The sequence below is a fragment of the Suricata suricatta genome, chromosome 14 (genome assembly GCF_006229205.1).
Source record: "Suricata suricatta isolate VVHF042 chromosome 14, meerkat_22Aug2017_6uvM2_HiC, whole genome shotgun sequence".
Classification (NCBI taxonomy): Eukaryota; Metazoa; Chordata; class Mammalia; order Carnivora; family Herpestidae; genus Suricata; species Suricata suricatta.
Genome location: NC_043713.1, coordinates 67754418 through 67774010, shown reverse-complemented (window position 1 = coordinate 67774010; position 19593 = coordinate 67754418). Strand labels below are relative to the sequence as shown.

Below are 19593 nucleotides of genomic sequence, written 5' to 3'. Positions count from 1 at the left end.
TCTCTCTCTCTCTGCCCCTTGTGGGATTTCTCTCTCTCTCTCTCTGCCCCTCGAGGGGCTCACTCTTCCTCTCTCTCTGCCCCTTATTCACTTGTGCCCTCTCCCTCTCAAAAAAAAAAAAAAGTTACAACTGCTATCCAAAAGACTACATCGATTGTTATTCTTTGGTATAATACCTCCATACACATGAAGTCATCCCAGAGTAATTTCTACCTTGAAAACTTTGAAGTTTCATTAAAAAATTTTATCTTCACAAATTAATGCTCAACTTAAATTACTGGGAAAACCAGCACAGGGCTTTTGTTAAAAGTAGTTTTAGCTAACTTAATTAGCATGTTTGAAAAGATTTAAAAAGTTATCTCAAGAGTGAGGTAAGCACATGACTGAAAGTCACAACTCAGGGTCATCAATTTCAAAAGTTCATCTCTACAGACCTCAATCTCTGAATAAAACAAAACAATCACCTCCAATACAATCCATTTCCCATCTTTCAGATCCATAGTGTTTTGTGTCTTTTTTTTATTCTTATTAGATAAGAATTTGTACTGTGATACTCCTTAACCATATCTTAAGTTAGAAAATAAAATAGCCTAAAACAGTTTAAGAATATTTTTAATTTATTTATTGTTTTAATTTATATCCAAGTTAGTTAGCATATAGTGCAACAATGATTTCGGGAATAGATTCCTTAGTGTCCCTTGCCCACTTAGCCCATACCCACTCCCATAACCCCTCCAGTAACCCTGTTTGTTCTCTGTATTTGTCTTTCATGTTTTGTCCCCCCTCTCTGTTTTTATATTATTTTTGCTTCCCTTCCCTTATGTTCATCTGTTTTGTATTTTAAATTCCTCATATGAGTGAAGTCATGATATTTTCTTTCTCTAATTTCACTTAGCATGATACCCTCTAGTTCCATCCAGATAGTTGCAAATGGCAAGATTTCATTCTTTTTGATTTCCAAGCATTTTAAATTCTAGTATAGGACATGTTTTCTTCAAATGAAAATAGTAACTATGCATCAAAATTAGAAAATGTACACAATTTTTCTAAATTATCTGCTCAAGAACTGAACACATTAACCAGGACAGGTCCAGCTTCATGGGTGCACAACCTACGCAGTCACACGACTCCATGCTCAGTTTAATGCTGCGCTACAACCATTTTGAAATTCTTAGTATTTTTTTGAAAAAGGAAACCTGCAAATTATATAGCTGTTTCTGAGCAAGGAATCTAGGGAAAAATTTTTACAACACCATTACCCCAATGACCAAGAAAAATTTAACTCTGGGCTCCCTAGTCAGTACAAAATTATTTTCCACTTAAGAGTGACAGAAGTACATATATGGTTCCAAACCAGGCTCAGATTTCAGAGAGGTTTGCACCTACTGAAGCATCATCAGCTAAAATAACAAGCTTTGGCAGGTTTATTCCCTCATTCACAGATTTTAGATCCTTTATGAAATGCAATTTGAAGTTTATTTCATTAGACCCAAAAAGTAGATGTAATTCACCAAATTTTATATTCTAAAAAATAGCATTTTATAAAAACTAGTCTTCAACGGTTTATGAAAGAAAAAAGTGAACAAGCACCCAAAGTAAACTGGCAAGTTGCTCCTAAGACTCAAGACTGCTATGATCAAAGATAATCAGTATGTGGTAAAGAAAGGAACTCCCAGCAAAGAATGTCTTGATGCTCAATAGGCACTCAAGCAATTTTTATAGCCATTTAAAGTGTCAGCATCTCCTGAGAAAAAAAGATTGAGACCTGAAGGATATTAAGACTAATAGCCTAACAAAGGATATTAAAGCTAATATCCTAACAAATGAAAACAAAATGCAGTAAAGCTAAAACATCTGTAAGTTATGACAAGAAACAAACACACAAAAGATAAGATGGTATATAATAATGAAGCTTAATCCATTATCAAAAAGTATCTTAGGTTTGTCAGCTGTAGAAGTGCTTGACAGAAACTTCTGGAAAGGGGGTAAAATATAAGCCTTTAAATCCAAAAATCAGGGGTGCCTGGGTGGCTCAATCGGTCAAGATCCAACACTTGGTTCGGGCTCAGATCATTGTCTCATAGTTCACAATCATGAGTTCAAGCCCTGCATCAGACTCCCAACTGACAGGGCAGAACCTACTGGGGATCCTCTCTCTCCCTTTCTCTTGCCCTTCCCATATGCACATGTGCTGCTCTCTCTTGTTCTCACGATAAACTTAAAAAAAAAAATCCAAAACTCATATCAAATTCTCCAGTTAGTCTTTTAGCCAAGGTCAGTAATATTAAAAACATAAACATCTTAAAACTCAAATGGAAAGGATATGGGGCTACTTTTTTAGTATTCTAATTTTATATTCTACTCAAAGAAATTAACTTGGGGGACACCTGACTCAGTTGCTGGAGCTTATGACTCTTGACCTCAAGGTTATTAATTCGAATCCCATGTTCGGTATAGAGATAACTTAAAAATCTTCTTAATCTTAAAATTTTTTTTAAAACGGGTTGCCTGGCTTGCTAAGTCAGTAAAGCACGTGACTCTTGATCTCGGGGTTGTCAGTTTGAGCCCCATGTTGGATGTAGACATTACTTTAAAATAAAATCTTTTTTTAATTTATTTTTTTAAAGAATTTAACTTGGAAAACTGTGTAGGAAAGCAGGTTTCGGGAATATGGAAATATACAGAGATTTTGCCAATGCAAATAAATAGCTATTAAATGGAAAACTTAGGTATCCTTCAATAATGTTTACTACAGATTATTATTAAATAGTAACATTAAACCCACCAACATTTTCTGAGAATGTTAACAAAGCAAAAAATCCATTCACTCTAAAGTTGAAGATTTTTTAAATAGACTCAAGCCGGGCACTGCTTTTTACCCACTTCTTAAAGCTTATTTCAGCACTGAGACAATCTAATCTAACAGAAAGTCGGGAAATCAGGTTTTCCATTAAACTCCCAGGCTCACCAACCTCAGAGCTGGCATCTAGTACAGGAAGAGGCTCCAGGGAAGGAAGGAAGTCTACTTACCCTGCATTACTGGGCTGTAAGCTTGTGTTGTTATGGGCACCAGCACAACAGAACAAATACAAGGGCAAGGAAGCAAAAAGCTGACTGGTTAAGACAATTGGTCCATGTGTTCAGTGTATTAATGAGACTCTAACTACCTAAAAGTTCCCAAGCATAACCAAATACAGTTTCAAATAAATATATATTATATACATATGTACATAATTACAGTATTGACCCTCATGATATATATGATATATATCTCATTTCAGTACTGACCCTGAATATATACGTGTGTGTGTGTGTGTGTGTGTGTGTGTGTGTGTGTGTGTGTGTGTGTGTAGGTTTAGGGTTAGTACTGAAATGATGCTATAGAAGTTAAGAAATCTTTTATTCTTTTTTCTAAACCTGGTCCAAATTACAATTATAGACAACAAAACAGTTAGAATGCAAACCCAATTAAGGGATTTCAGAACAAACAAATGCTTGGGACACCTGGGTGGCTCAGGTCATGATCTCACAGTCTGTGGGTTCAACTCCTGCATCTGGCTCTGTGCTTACAGCTCAGAGCCTGGAGCCTGCTTCAGATTCTGTGTCTCCGTCTCTCTCTGCCCCTCCCCTATTCATTCTCTTTCTCAAAATGAAATAATTTAAAAAATTAAAAAAAAAAACAAATAAATGCTTTTGTCTCCAGCCTTTAAACTTTCCTCCTCCCCCGCAAAAGGGTATGAGAAGATAAAAGATCATTCATTCAACCAGACAGTAAACCTAATTAGAACAGCAAATTCTTTTGCAAAAGACAGTATTTAAGACTAGATCTCCTGCTTTTCCTCTTTTATTCTACTCTCCACAACTTGTGGCACAGTGGAGCAACATGATTTCCCCTTTTACTCTACACTGTCACTTCAGTTTCTGTGGTTTTAAACAAAGGCTTCCAAGGGAATATCAGTGTCTAAGAATTAAAAACATACACCAGCATTCTAAGGAGTGTTAGCTTTTGGGCATTCTTGCACAGCTTTAGAGGCAAAGTGATTCTGCCTCCAAACCTAATTCAGGCATTTAATTAGTTCTATAATCTTGAACAGGTCTCTTTTCATTAACATGTTTCTGACAGCAAAAATATCTCACAGTGTTATTCTAAGCATTAAGTTATCTAATACATAGAAGTAACTAGCAGTGTACCCGCCACTTAGTAAACACATCCATGTTAGCTATTCCCATTAATACCCCGTTATGTATCAATAACTTAGTTACACCACACACTCTCTGGGTATCTGTTTCTTGAGCTCACAAAAGAAATATATGTCTTGACAAAACAATCTCATAGGATTACTGGGAAATAAACCAATATACATTTTTAAAAAGCTAATAAAAGGCTTTATTATAGAAGTATCCATTACTCTGTTCACAAGAAACTATAGGTTTTGGGGTTTTTTTTTTAATGTTTATTCATTCTTGAGAGACAGAGTATGAGCGGAGGCGGGGAAGAGAGAGAGGGAGATACACAGAATCTGAAGCAGGCTCCAAGTTCTGAGCTGTCAGCACAGAGCCCAATGCAGGGTTCGAACCCCTGAACTGGGTACAAGATAATGACATGAGCCAAAGTCAGATGCTTAACTGACTGAGCCACCCGGCACCCCACAAGAAAACTATAGGTAAATACTGCATACAAAGTTCTGTTTGAATACTACAATTGAACATTACAGGCTTATAATAAAACTAAAGGGATATTTAAATACTATTTTGTTAAACAAAACCAAAGTCTGAATAAGTATTAATATCATATTTAAAAACTAGTATTCACTCAACTATGGGCCTATCACTGAGCTATGTACTTTTCGTACATTATCTCATTTAATCTTGTTGAGGTAGATACTACTTATCCCACTTCAGTGAAGACTGCAAGTCTCCCAAGAATTAAGTAATTTGCCCAAGTTCAAAGAGCTAGTATATTCCTATATTCTAAAATACTACGCTAGGGGCACCTGGGTGGCTCAGTCAGTTCAGCATCCCACTCTTGATTTCAGCTCAGGTCATGGTCTCATGAGAACAAGTGCCATAGGGGTTCTGCGCTGACAGCGCAGGGCCTACTTGATATTCTCTCCCTCTCTCTCTGCCTCTCCCTGGCCATGCAAACACGCACGTGCTTGCTTGCTCTCAAAGTAGTATTTAAAAAATAAAATAACCACACTAGAATGGATACCCTACCATGATGTGACATGATTACTTGAAAGCAGTTTTCCCCTGAAACAGTAAGATCTTTTCAAATTCTACAAATAAAATACTAAAACAAACACTATGGGAAAAAAAGTTTACATTATAAACTTTACATTAAAGTGCAAATATAATAAAAGAAAACTTCTGAAGTTACATGTACAAGAAAAAAATTGGGTTCCAGAATATCCAAACAGGGCATAAGGAAAACCACCACCTTCTTTAGGTACTACAACACAGACAGTTGCTCATTTGGTAACATGTGTGCTAAGACCTTTAGTGTATGGAGTTTTAATTTTCACAAGCAAATGTACCCACTTCACAGATGGTAAGTATAATACAAATGACTTTATCCATAAATAGAATGCCTAAAAACAAGTACTATTATAGAGAACACAGGTAGGGGAATAATGTGGCCTGAACATGCACAGGGACATCATCTCTGTGGGAAGTGGTGATAAGAGACAACTAAAACCACTCCGTTGAGTTTATGTATCATGTTGACACTTCATAATATTAATGTGCAAAGGACACTGACAGACTAAAGCCTGATTAGTACCTCTGAGTTCAAAAATTATGTGAAGACACTGTAATATAGTAAATCTGGTGACAAGCCTGGAGGTCAACAAGATGAATTTTAATTTTCAAATTTCAAAATATCTTGACCAATAGTAAAACACGCTACATTTGGATTTTGTTCAGCTTAAAAACATACTAAAACTTCTAATGATAGAGGAACCTGAGGTAATATGTGAAATAGTTTGCCATATGTGAGGGGTATCCAAGAACTCAGATGTAAGATTATCCTCAGAATTAAACTATAAAAATCCATAAAGGATTATTCCATGGTTATGTAAGAGAATATCCTTACTTATTCTTAGGAAATAAACTCTAGGGGCGCCTGGGTGGCTCAGTCGGTTAAGCCTCTGACTTCAGCTCAGGTCAGATCTCACGTTCGTGGGTTCAAGCCCTGCGTCGGGCTCTGTGCTGACAGCTAGCTCAGAGCCTGGAGCCTGCTTCTGGTTCTGTGTCTCCTTCTCTCTCTGACCCTCCCCCCTCATGCTCTGTCTCTCTCTGTATCAAAAATAAATAAAATATTTTTTAAGAAAAGGAAATAAACTCTAAAGTATTCAAAGAAATTCTGAGGGGAGCCTGGGTGGCTCTGTCGGTTAAGCATCCAACTCTTTAATTTTGGCTTGGGTCATGATCTCATGGTTCATGATCCCAAACCCCACATCAGGCTCTACACTGACAGTGTGGAGCCTGTTTTGGATTCTCCCATCTCCCTTTCTCTCTGCCCCTCCCTCACTCGTACTCTCTCTCAAAAATAAACAAACATTAAAAACAAAAAAAAGGTACAGTGCCTCCAACTTACTCCCAAAGGGTTCAGAAAAAACCATGGATTAAGAATAATAAACTATATGGAAAAAAATGTAAATAACTTAAGGGCATTAGTAAATTTAAATTCCTCATAATACTCCTATAATGTCTGCTAAGTCATAAATTATATCAAAGCAAAATATTTTTTAAAATCTGACACAATGACACATTAATATTAAATCAGTCTACAAGTACATGAACAGTTATTATATTACTTTATTATTCTAGGTTCTCTTTATAATTAAAGAATTCCAAATGAAAAAGAAAGTTGTACTCTAGTCCCAGGTAAAGTTTATTCCGGCCATGAGGAAGGCTGTGTAAGACCACACTCAAAAGGTGTTACTAATCATCTGTATCATACAATTAGTATTGCTCATCCATGCCTTCCAAGCAATCTCTGATTATAACTTTACTAATAAGTTAGGTATGCTACTCAGGTGCTCTATTAAATTTACAACCAAAAAAGTAACATTTTAAAAAGAACTTCTACTATGAAATTAAAAACAAAAACAAAGACACTACAGTGATAGAAGTCAAAATAGTGATTATCTCTTTAGGGTATGTACTGACTGGGAAAGAGTTAAGAGAGTCTTTGTGGAGGAGAGCTGTAAATGTTGTATCTCAATCTGGGTGTGGTTACATGAGTCTACACATATGTAAAAAATTATCAAGCTTTAATTTAAGATTATACACTTTATTATATGTACAATTATACCTTTATTTTATATAAATTAAAACAAACAAGTAGTGCTTCAAAAAACACTTCTCAATTCAAATCCAAAACCCACAATGCAATAGAATGACACAGATTACACCAGCACTCAAATTTATAACTACTACATGTAATCATGGTTAACATAAATATATACTCTGAGGTGGGTTTTTATGCTTTTTAAAGAATAACTATTGCAGGGACGCCTAGGTGGCTCAGTCAATTAACTGTCCAACTCATGATTTAGGCTCAGGTCATGATCTCATGGTTTATGAGATAAAACCTGTGTTGAGTTCTGCACTGACAGCAAGGACCCTGCTTGGGATTCTCTCTGCCCCCACCCCACACACTTCCTCTCTCAAAATAAACATTAAAAAAACAAAACAAAACATAACCATTGCAGAACTTTAAGTAGAAGGTGTGCAAGTGCAAAGAGATCAAAGCAAATGCAAGGAAAAAAGAAGAGCTGGCTGTCAGGAGTCCTCAACAAATAACATGAAATCATGATGAATCTGACATTACGGTCTCACAAAAGGCTAGAAATCAGGTTAGATACACTCCCCTCTACTGCTTTAATCTGCTTGAAAAGATAAAAACAAGATCGGGTTTTTTTTTTTTCTCCTTTTGGGAAGATTATGGGAATAGAAAATTATTTTTTAAAAATATAACTTTGGGGGGCACCTGGGTGGCTCAGTCGATTGAGCGGCCAGCTTCAGCTCAGGTCATGATCTCACGGTCGTGGGTTCGAGCCCCACGTCGGGCTCTGTGCTGACAGCTAGCTCAGAGCCTGGAGCTTGCTTCAGATTCTGTGTTTCCCTCTCTCTCTGACCCTCCCCTGCTCGCGCTGTCTCTCTCTGTCCCTCAAAAATAAATAAAAGACATAAAAAAAATTTTTTTTAAATATATATAACTTTGGGGGTGCCTGGGTGGCTCAGTTGGTTGAGTGTCAGACTTCAGCCAGGGTCATGATCTCACAGTTTTTGAGTTTGAGCCCCATATTGGACTCACTGCTTTCAGCAGTGTGGAGCCTGCTTCAGATCCTCTGTCCTCCCCCTCTCTGCCTCTCCCCTGTTTGTGCTCTCTCTCAAACATATATATATATACACACACACACACACACACACACACACACACACATATATATACATGCTCACACACACACATTATATACATATACATATGTATATATATGTATATATAGCTTTGTCAAAAACTAAACATTCTATCATTTTGGATATTGTCCCTTATTTAAATCAATGTCTGCATGTACAAATAAACCAAAATAATGTATATAATGGTAAACAGTACAATTACACTAACATTTAAAAGGCAAGTATGGTAATAGATAGGGGTAGATCAGCTACTGCTATCTTTCTTCCACTGGGCTATATCTCATTTCAGAGATTCAAGTACTCTTGACTGTGTTACCCTTACTGTGTCATTATTTCCACAGCAGAAGTGAAACAAATTTTTTTTTTCTAATTCAATAGTGAAGTAAGGTTGCCAAGTCACCATTCAGAAACCACTTTCAACTCTAAAGAAATTCAAGAAATTTTTAGCCAACAACAGTTAGAAGTTAATCATTTTTAAGTTTACTTTCTCAATAAACTGAATGTAATCCTAAACTCAGAAGTCTACATGAGAGGTCTGGGACTAACCATTTCTATCAAATTCTATAATAGGCAAAGCTAATCTATAGGGACAAAGATCAGATTAGTGGTTTGGTGGAGCTAATGGGAGAACTGACTGCTAAAGGGCATTAGAAACCTTTTCTGCAGTAATGGAAATATTCTCTATCTAGAATGGGATGGTGATTTTATAAGCACATACATCTGTCAAAATATAGTAGGTGAATACATAAAATACATTGTTGCATATAAATTATATCTCAATAAAGCAGACTTGAAAAGTAAATACAATTTAGGCTTTGAAAAATAATTGGGGAAAAAGAAAAGAAAAATGATTAGGAAATCAAATGCTAAGAAAAAAAACTCACTGAAACTGATTTATTTTAAAGAAAAGTATTAAAAGACTATTTGTATGGAAGCCAATCTAAGGGACTCTCAAGGTCATTTGGCCCTTACAAGATCTACTCTCCACATACCACTCCAACTACTCAACTACTTGCTCAATGCTGTAAAAGCATTTCTGTCAAAATACAGACCCTTCAAGCATTAGAGATATCTTTAAAAATAGTTACCACTCTGAGTAAATGGACAACAGACAATAGTAAAAGCACACTTTTCCAAAGCTATCTAAAAGGAATTGAGCATATTCTTTTAAAATCCTCCAACAATCCATGAGGGGAGAAAAAAATAAAAAAACTTTAGACAAATGAGAGGTGCGTGGCTGGCTCAGTTGGTAGAGCATGCTACTCTTCCTCTCACAGTTGTGTGTGCCCATGATGGGTGTAGAGATTACTTAAAAATAAAATCTTTAAAAAAATTAGACAAATGATAATAGGAAATCAAAGAAATATAATCATATAATATACTCAACCTCATAATCAGAAAAACACAAATAAAAACAATGAAGATAACGATTTTCCATTCAAGATTGGCTAAAATTAAGACACTACTTACTTTCAAATATTGTAATGACAATAATGTAATTTTCAAATACGGAAAATGACTTCATGCATACAGTTTGGGTAGAAGTAAACTTGTTATAGCTACTTTGGTTTGTTGTCACTGTTGTTTAAAGATTTTGATTTTTTTCTTTAACATTTATTCATTTTGGGGAGCCCGAAACAGAGCGTGAACAGGGGAGGGGGAGAGAGGGAGGGAGACACTGTCCCCAAAGTAGGCTCCAGTCTCTGACCCATCAGCAGAGAGCCCAATGCGGGGCTCAAACCTATGAACCATGAGACCATGACTAAGCCACAGTCAGATACTTAACCAAATGGGCTACCCAGGCACCCCTTAAAGATTTTATTTTTAAGTAATCTCCATACCCAAATGGGGATTTAACTTAAAACTCTGAGATCAAGAATTGCCAGGCATCCCTGTCATAGCTACTGTGAAGAACATTTTGGCAGTGCATTAAAACTGTAGCTATATAGGGGTGCCTGGCATGTGACTCTTGATCTCAGGATCATGAGTTTAAGCTCCATATTGGGCAGAGAGCTTACATTAAAAAAACAAAACAACAACAAAAAAAAAAAACTATAGCTATGTATACCAACCATATGACTCAGCAAATCTACTTCTCTTGACACTTCAGAGTAGTTACCCATGTGCGTGGAGATACATTTAAAAAAAAAAAAAACCTTCACTGCAACAAATACTAAGACGAAAATACTGAAAACAACCTAAATATTCACCAGTAGAGGATTAAGTACACGAATAAAAAATTATGGTCATATTACAGAATGTTCTACAATACTGAAGCAAATACTGTCTCTACAACATACTACTGAGAAAAAATATAAAATGTAGAAAGATATGTACAGTATACCAAGAAAAGAAAAAAAGAGGGGCACCCAGGTGGCTCAGTCAGTTAAGCATCCAACTTCAGCTCAAGTCATGATCTCGTGGTTCATGAGTTCAAGCCCCATATTGGGCTCTGTACTGACAGCTCAGAGCTTGGAGCCTGCTTCAGATTCTGTCTCCCTCTCTCTCTCTGTCCCTCCTCCACACACACACACACACACACTCTCTCTCACTCACTCTCAAAAAAAAAAACACACATTTAAAAAAAATTTTAAAGAAAAGAGGGAAAAAATGTCATATTATTTAGGGGTATATTAACACAAAGGTATGAGGGAAAAAGCCTGGGAGGGGTGGTAAGGAGGGTGATAAATGAATTATAGTGATTATAAAAATAATCAAAAGACCAGAATTGAAAATCATTAAAGGAATTATAGTCTCATCTTTAATGTATTAATACTTTACAAGGAGAACATATTCACCTACTCATGTACTGAAATCTTATTTTGGAAAGCACTGATGCAAACATGAAAGATTATGAAGTTCTCCTCCCTTAAATAATTCAACCTGAGAAATATTACTATTATTTCACACAAGCTGCTGTGGCTACGTCATGTACCATATTGCTGCTTTAGAAAGTCCATCAACACTCAAATTTTTTCTTCTCATAAACTGTTATCACTAAGGAAAAATAACATTACTCTCTAATACACTTCAAAATCTGTAAGAGACAATGAAAAATAAAAAACACAAGAATTTAAAACAAAAAACTTCAAAACCACAAAACACTGCTGAAAAATTAAAAGCAACCTAAACATGGTTGCCTGGTTGGTTTAGTTGGTGAAGCATCTCAATTTCAGCTAAAGTCATGATCTCATGGTCGTGAGATCAAGCCCCATGATGGGCTCTGTGAGGACAGCGTAAAGCCTGTTTGGGATTCCCTCTCTCTGACCCTTCCCACCTGTATGTATGCACACTTTGTTTCTCTCTCTCTCTCTCTCTCTCTCTCTCTCTCTGACCCTTCCCACCTGTATGTATGCACACTTTCCCTCCCTCCCTCCCTCTCTCTCTCTCTCTCTCTCTCAAAATAAGTAAATAAACCTAAGGCAGCAATAAATACCTATGGAGCACTTGAGTGGCTCAGTCGGCTGAGCATCTGACATCAGCTCAGGTCAAGATCTCACTTGTGGGTTTAAGCTCCATGTTTGGCTCTGTGCTGATGGCTCAGAGCCTGGAGTCTGCTTTGGATTCTGTGTCTCCCTCTCTCTCTCTGCCCCTTCTCTGCTCACATTCTGTCTGTCTCTCTCAAAATAAACACACATTAAAAACTAATGATAATAATAATAACCAAAGGGAAAGACAACCAACATTCAGAACCCAAAAGATTTGTTAAGACAGCATTACTATAAACCTTTTTTTTTTTTTTAAGAGAAAATGAGCTTGCACAAGTTGGGGAGAGGGACAGGAGGAGGAGAGAGAATCTTAAGCAGGCTACATGCCAAGTGCAGAGCCTAACACAGGGCTCCATCCAACAACCCTGGGATCATGACCTGAGTGGAAATGAACGGACACAACTGAGCCACCCAGGCACCCCAATATTATAAACTTTTATAAGAAAAGTTAGAGGAGTAAACCTTCATGCCACTGGATTATATAGCAGTTTCTGAGATTTAAAAAATCAAAACCATAAGTAACCAAAGAAAAAAAGAGATACATGGGATTTTATCAAATTTAAGCATTTTTGATCCAGAAAAAAAACACAAAATCATACAAATCAAGAGGTTCAAAACTTTGTGATCACTTTAAGAACAACATGAAACTACCAAGGCCATCAAGGGTATGCATATCCAAAAAGCCACCAACTATCTGAAGGATGTCACTTTAAAGAAATGTGTGCCATTCTATCAGTATAATGGTAGAGTTGGTAGGCATACCTGGGCCAAACAGTAAGGTTGGACATAGGGTCGGTGGCCCAGAAAGAGTGAATTTTTACTGCATATGCTTAAAACTGCAGAGAGTTAATGCTGAGGCAGTTTGGATTCTCTGCTCATTGAACATATCTAGATGAATAAAAGCCCCCAAGTCACAGCACAGAACTTACAGAGCTCATGTTCAGACTAACCCATATAACGCTCTCCATGCCACACTGAGATGATTCTTCCTGAAAAAGGGCAAACTCTTCCTAAATCAAAAGGGATATCCCAGAAAAAGATACCCCAGAAGAAATAAAAACTTATGCCCCAGGAGTAAATTCAACACAAGAGAAATGAAAATAAAAGACTAAAGGAAATGAAAGAGACAACCCATGAAATGGAAGGAAACTTGCAAATTATGTATCTAATAAGGGACTTGTATCCACAATATATAAAGAACACTACACCTCAACAAGAATTTTTAATAAACTTTAAAATGGGCAAAGGATCTGAAGAGACATTTCTCCAAAGATACACAAATGGCCAAAGAGCACATGAAAAGATGCTCAACATCATTAGTAATTAGGGAAATGTAAATCAAAGCCACAAGGATATGCCATTTCAAAACCACTAAGGATGGCTAAAAATCAAAGTAAATAACAAGTATTATTAAAGATATAGAAAAATTGAAACCTCATAACTATATTGGAACTGTAAATGTTATAGTCTGGCAGTCCTCCAAAAGTTAAACATATAGTTACCAAATATATGACTGAGCAATTTCACTCCTAGATGTATACTCTAAAAAATTGAAAATACGTGTTCACACCAAAACCTACACATAAACATTTGTAATAGCAGTATTCATAGTGAAAAAGTGCAAACAACCTAATGTCCACTGATGGATGAATGGATAAAAATGTCGTATTATCACATACAATGGTATATTATTCAAGCATGAAAAGGGTTAAGTATTGATCCTTGCTACAACATGGATGAACCTTTAAAAACGTTATGCCAAGTGAAACTGGACACAAAGGGCTACAAAATACCCATAATAAGAATATCCACAAAAACAGAAAGTGAACTATTGGTTGCCAGAGACTAAAAGAGTTGGGAAAAGGGAGTAACTGGTAAAGGGCATAAAGTATATTTGGGGATGATGAAAATGTTCTGGGGGTGCCTGGTGGTTCAGTCAGTTGAGCATCCAACTTCAGCTCAGGTCACAATCTCCCCATTCATGGGTTCGTGAGTTTGAGCCCCACATTGGGCTCTCTGTTGTTAGTGCAGAGCCTGCTTCCAATGCTCTGTCCCTGTCTACCCCTCCCCCGCTCATGATCAATCCATCTCTCTTTCTCTCTCTCGCTCTCTCTCAAAATAAACATTTTTTTAAATTTAAAAAGTTCTGAAATTAGTGATGATGACTGTACAACTCCATGAATATACTAAAATCCATGGAACTGTACACTTTAAAAGGTTGAATTTTCTGGTATGTGAATTATATTTCAACAAAGCTGATTTTTCCTTTTTTTTTTTTTTTAAGGAAAATAATATGCTTCCATTTTCACTCCTTGGGTTTTTTTTTTATGGCTTTTTTAATGGTTCAGTCGGTTAAGCGTCCGGCTTCAGCTCAGGTCATGATCTCACAGTTCATGGGTTCGAGGCCCATGTTGGGCTCTGTGCTGACAGCTAGCTCAGAGCCTGGAGCCTGCTTCAGATTCTGTGTCTCCCTCTCTCTCTGCCCCTCCCTTGCTCGCACTGTCTCTGTCTCAAAAATATATAAAAAGCATCAAAAAAAATTTTTTAATAAAAACTTGAAAAAAATTTAACCATCACAAGATTTAACCCTTATATGTTTATTTATTTATTTTGATAGAGACAGAGCATGAGCAGGGGGAAGGGCAGAGAGAGACGGAGAATCCCAAGCAGGCTCTATGCAGTTAGCACTGAGCCCAATGTGGGGTTCAAACTCACGAACCGTGAGATCACGATCTCAGCTGAAATCGAAAATTGTATGCTTACCAGACTGAGCCACCCAGGTGCCCCAATATTTAACCCTTTAAGTAGTATCTAATTATTCACTACAATTACTGTTAATTTTAGGCAATTTATTGCCAAAGCTTAGCCACTCCCAAGCTACTACCCCAATATCCAGACAGAATACAGTACACACAAATTACTACTAGTGTCAAAAAAATTAAGGGAAAATGCTTTCCAAATCATTTCATGGCAAACATTTTTTAAAAAAACTGTTACTTAAGACTACCAAATCAATTAGATTATCAAGTTGGTTACAAACTAGAAAAGCTAGCAATTCTATTCCTGGTCCAAGAAATAAAAAAAAAAATATATAGAAAATAAAATACAGTAACAATGAACAATCTAAAAGAAAATGAAGAAAACACCTCTATTTACAATGTCATTAAAGAATAAAATACTTAGGAACTAACTTAACCAAAGAAGCAAAAGACTCACATGCTAAAAACAACAAAAACTGCTAAAAAATTTTTAAAGGCAACACAAATGGAATATCATGTTTATAGATTAAAATACCTAATACTATGAAGAGTTCCATACCTAACTGACACACAGATTCAAATCAGTCTCTATCAAAACCCCAATGATGTTTTTTGCAGAAATAGAAAAATCCATCCTAAAATTCATAGGGAATTTCAAAGACCTTGAATAGCCACAACAATCTAGAAAAAGATGAACATTGGAAAAGTCACACTTCCTGATTTCAAAATTTACTGCAAAGCTATAGTTATCAAAACGGTGTGGTACTGGCATAAAGACCAATGGATTAGAATAGAAAGCTCAGAAATAAAACCTCACACAACAGGGGCAAATGGTTTTCTACAAAGGTACCAAGACTATTCAACAGGAAAAAGACCATCTTTTCAACAAAGGGTCCTGGGAAAACTGAATATCCACATTCAAAAAAATAAAGTTGGACCTTTTTTTCTTTTTTCCACACCATACTCAAAATTTAAAGCAAAATATATCAAAGAACACTTAGGAGAAAGCATATGAGGAAAGCTTCATGACACTACATTTTGCCCTGATTTCTCAGAAATAATACAAAATGTACAGGAAACCAAAGAAAAAATGAACAAATGGGGCACCTTTCGTTGAGGGTTAAGTCAGTGGAGCATGGAACTCTTGATCTCGGGGTTGTGGTGTGAGCCCCACACTGGATGCAGAGATTACTTAAAGATAAAAAAAAATTGTTTTTAATTTATTTTAGTGAAAGAGTACACACTCATAAGCAGGGAAAGGAGGAGGGGAGAGAGAGAATCTTGAGCAGGATCCATGCTCAACACAGAGCCCAACATGGGGCTCAATTTCACAACCATGACCTGAGCCAAAATCAAAAGTCAGGATTCAACCACCTGAGCCACCCAGGCTTCCCTTTTTTTTTTTAAAGTAGGCTTTACACCAGTGCAGAGCCCCATGCAGGGCTTAAACCCACAACCCTGAGATCAAGCCCTTAGCTGAGATCAAGAGTTGGACACTTAACTGAGCCATCCAGGATTCCCTCAAATATGTTTTTTTTTTTAAACTACAATTCAACCACAAAAAAAATTCAAAAATGGGTAGAAGACTTCCTATATGGACTAAATGTTGGCATCCCCTCAAAATTCAAATGTTGAAACCTAATCCACAGTGTTAATCATATTTAGAGAAAGCGCCTTTATAGAAGTAATTAAGGTTAAATGGGGTCTTAAGAGTAGGACTCTGATCCTGTAAGATTAATATCTTTATAAGAGACACCAGAGAGTGCTCTCATCCCTGCTTAGAGGAAAGGTCAGATGAAGGCAAAGTAGTTTTCCACAAGCAAAAAAGAGAGCCTTCACTGAAAAACGAACCCCGCTAAAAACTTTATCTTGGACTTTCCAGGCTCCAGAACTGTGAGAATGTAATAAATTTCTCTGTTGTTTAAGGCACCCAACCTGTGTATATTATTATAGCAGCCTGAGCAGGCTAATACAGACTTAGACACCATTGCAAAGACAACATACAAAAAGCCAGTAAGCACGAAAAGAGCCCAAGATCACTAATCATTAGGGAAATGCAAATCAAATCCACCGTGATTTACTACTTCACACTCATTAGGATGGCTACTATTTTAAGCAAACAGAAAATATGGGGTGCCTGGGTGGCTCAGTCAATTAAGCATCCGACTTCGGCTCAGATTATGATCTCACGGTTTGTGGGTTCGAGCCCCAGGTCGGGCTCTGTGATGACAGCTCAGAGCCTGGGGCCTGTTTCGGATTCTGTGTCTCCCTCTCTCTCTCTGCCCCTCCCCGGCTCGTGCTCTCAGTCTCTCAAAAATAAATAAACGTTAAAAAATTTTAAGAATAATAAATAAACAAAATAATAAGTGTAGGAGTTCCTGGGTGGCTCAGTCAAGAGTGTATGAGTTGATCTTGGGTTTGTGATTTTGAGCCCCATGCTAGATATAGGAATTACTTAAAAATAACACTGGGTATGGGGGTGCCTGACTGGCTAAGTCAGTGGAGTGTTCGACCCTTGATTTCGGTTCAGGTCATAATTTAACAGTTTGTGGGATCAAGCCCCACATCAGGCTTTGCACTGACAATGCAGAGCCTGCTTGGAATTCTTTCTCTCTCCCTCTCACAGGCTCACATGGCTCAGTCTCCCAAAATAAACATTTTAAAAAAACAACACTGGGGAAATCCAGATATCCAACAGACACATGAAAATGCTCAGCATCACTCATCATCAGAGAAATACAAATCAAAACCACACTGAGATACCACCTCACACCAGTCAGAGAGGCTAAAATGAACAAATCAGAAGACTCTAGACGCTGGCAAGGATGTGGAGAAACGGGCACCCTCCTACACTGTTGGTGGGAATGTAAACCAATGCAGCTGCTCTGGAAAACAGTGTGGAGGTTCCTCAAAAAATTAACAATAGAACTCCCCTATACCCAGCAATGGCACTGCTAGGGATTTACCCAAGAGATACAGAAGTGTTGATGCATAGGGGCACATGTACCCCAGTGTTCCATAGCAGCACTCTCAACAATAGCCAAATCATGGGAAGAGCCTAAATGGCTATCAACTGATGAATGGATCAAGAAGATGTGGTTTATATATATAATGGAATACTACATGGCAATGAGAAAGAATGAAATCTGGCCATTTGTAGCAACATGGATGGAACTCAACGGTGTCATAATAAGTGAAATAAGTCAGGCGGAGAAGGACAGATACCATATGTTTTCACTCATAAGCCTAATAGGAGAAACTTAACAGAGGACCATGGAGGAGGAGAAGGGGGGAAAAGTTAGGGAGAGGGAGGGAGGCAAACCATGAGAGACTCTTGAATACAGAACAAACTAAGGGCTGATGGTAGAGGGAGAGACAGAAAGGGGGGTGATAGGCATGGAGGAGGGCACTTGTGGGGATGAGCACTGGGTGTTATATGGAAACCAACTTGACAATAAAAGAAAAAAATATAATAGAATAAAAATAAAAAATAAAACAAAATAATGTCAGAAAAAAACACTGGGTGTGGAACCTACTTAAAAGTATTCTGATTCTGGGGCGCCTGGGTGGCTCAGTCGGTTAAGCCTCCGGCTTTGGCTCAGGTCAGATCTCACGTCTGTGGGTTCGAGCCCCGCGTCAGGCTCTGTGCTGACAGCTAGCTCAGAGCCTGGAGCCTGCTTCCAGTTCTGTGTCTCCCTCTCTCTCTGACCCTCCCCCTCTCATACTTTGTCTCTCTCTGTATCAAAAATAAATAAAACATTAAAAAATTTTAAAAAAAACTCCCTTTTAAAAAAAAATAATAAAATAAAATAAAAGTATTCTGATTCTGACATCCAAAACTGAAAATAAAATTAAAAGAAAAAAAGAGTGTTGGCTACCCTATAGAGAAATTGGAATTCTTGTGCACTGCTGATGGGAATGTAAAATGGCACAGCAACTGGGAAGAACACTATGGAAATTTCTCAAAAAATTAAACATAAAATTAGAGTATGATCCAGTAATTCCACATCTGGATACATACCCCAAAAAGAAACTAAAAAATAGGAACATGAACAGGTATTTGTTCATGTTTACAGCACTGTTTACAGTAGCCAAAAGGTGGAAGCAACCCATGTGTCCATCAATGAATCAATGTATAAACAAAACATGACATATACCTATAGTGACATATAATTCAGCCTTAAAAAGGAAGGAAATTTTCACAAAAGCTACAACATGGGTGAACCAAAATTATGCTGAATGAAATAAGCCAGTCATAAAAGAACAAAGATCACAGGATTCCATTTACATGAGGTACTTAGAGTAGCAAATTCAGAGAAACAGAAGAAAGGTGGTTGCTGGGGGTTTAAGAGAGGGATGAATGGAGAGTTAGTGTTTATTGGCTACATAGTCTCAGGGAAGATGAAAAGGTTCTAGAAATAGATAGTGGGGATGGTTGCACAAGAATGTCAATGTACTTCATGCCACAAAACTGTACCCTTAAAATTGGTTAAAATAGGGGGTGCCTCAGTGAAGAAATGGGCAGAAGACATGAACAGACCCTTCTCCAAAGAGGACATCTAGATGGCCTACAGACACAAAACGATGCTCAACATCACTCATCATCAGGGAAACACAAATCAAAACCACACTGAGATACCACCTCACGCCAGTCAGAGTGGCTAAAATGAACAAACCAAGAGACTATAGAGGCTGGTGAGGGTGTGGAGAGACAGGCACCCTCCTACACTACTGGTGGGAATGTAAACTGGTGCAGCCGCTCTGGCAAACAGTGTGGAGGTTCCTCAAAAAACTATCCACAGAACTCCCTTATGACCCAGCAATAGCACTGCTAGGGATTTACCCAAGAGAGACAGAAATGCTGATGCATAGAAGCACATGTACCCCAATGTTCATAGCAGCAATGTCAACAATAGCCA

General features: G+C 37.4%; 1 protein-coding gene across 9 annotated transcripts in view; it reads right to left on the bottom strand.

The window, feature by feature from the left end:
• Positions 1 to 19593, bottom strand: part of MTMR3 (myotubularin related protein 3) — a 137455-nt gene that overhangs the window by 82330 nt on the left and 35532 nt on the right. Inside the window, exon 1 of one of the 9 annotated variants that reach the window (XM_029923024.1) lies at positions 15782 to 15835. The exons of 7 other annotated variants lie outside the window; for them this stretch is intronic. The gene's annotated coding sequence lies outside the window, so the exon portion shown is untranslated. Of the gene's footprint in view, positions 1 to 15781; positions 15836 to 19593 lie in introns of those variants that run through there. One more of the 9 variants, XM_029923022.1, reaches the window with a different exon arrangement.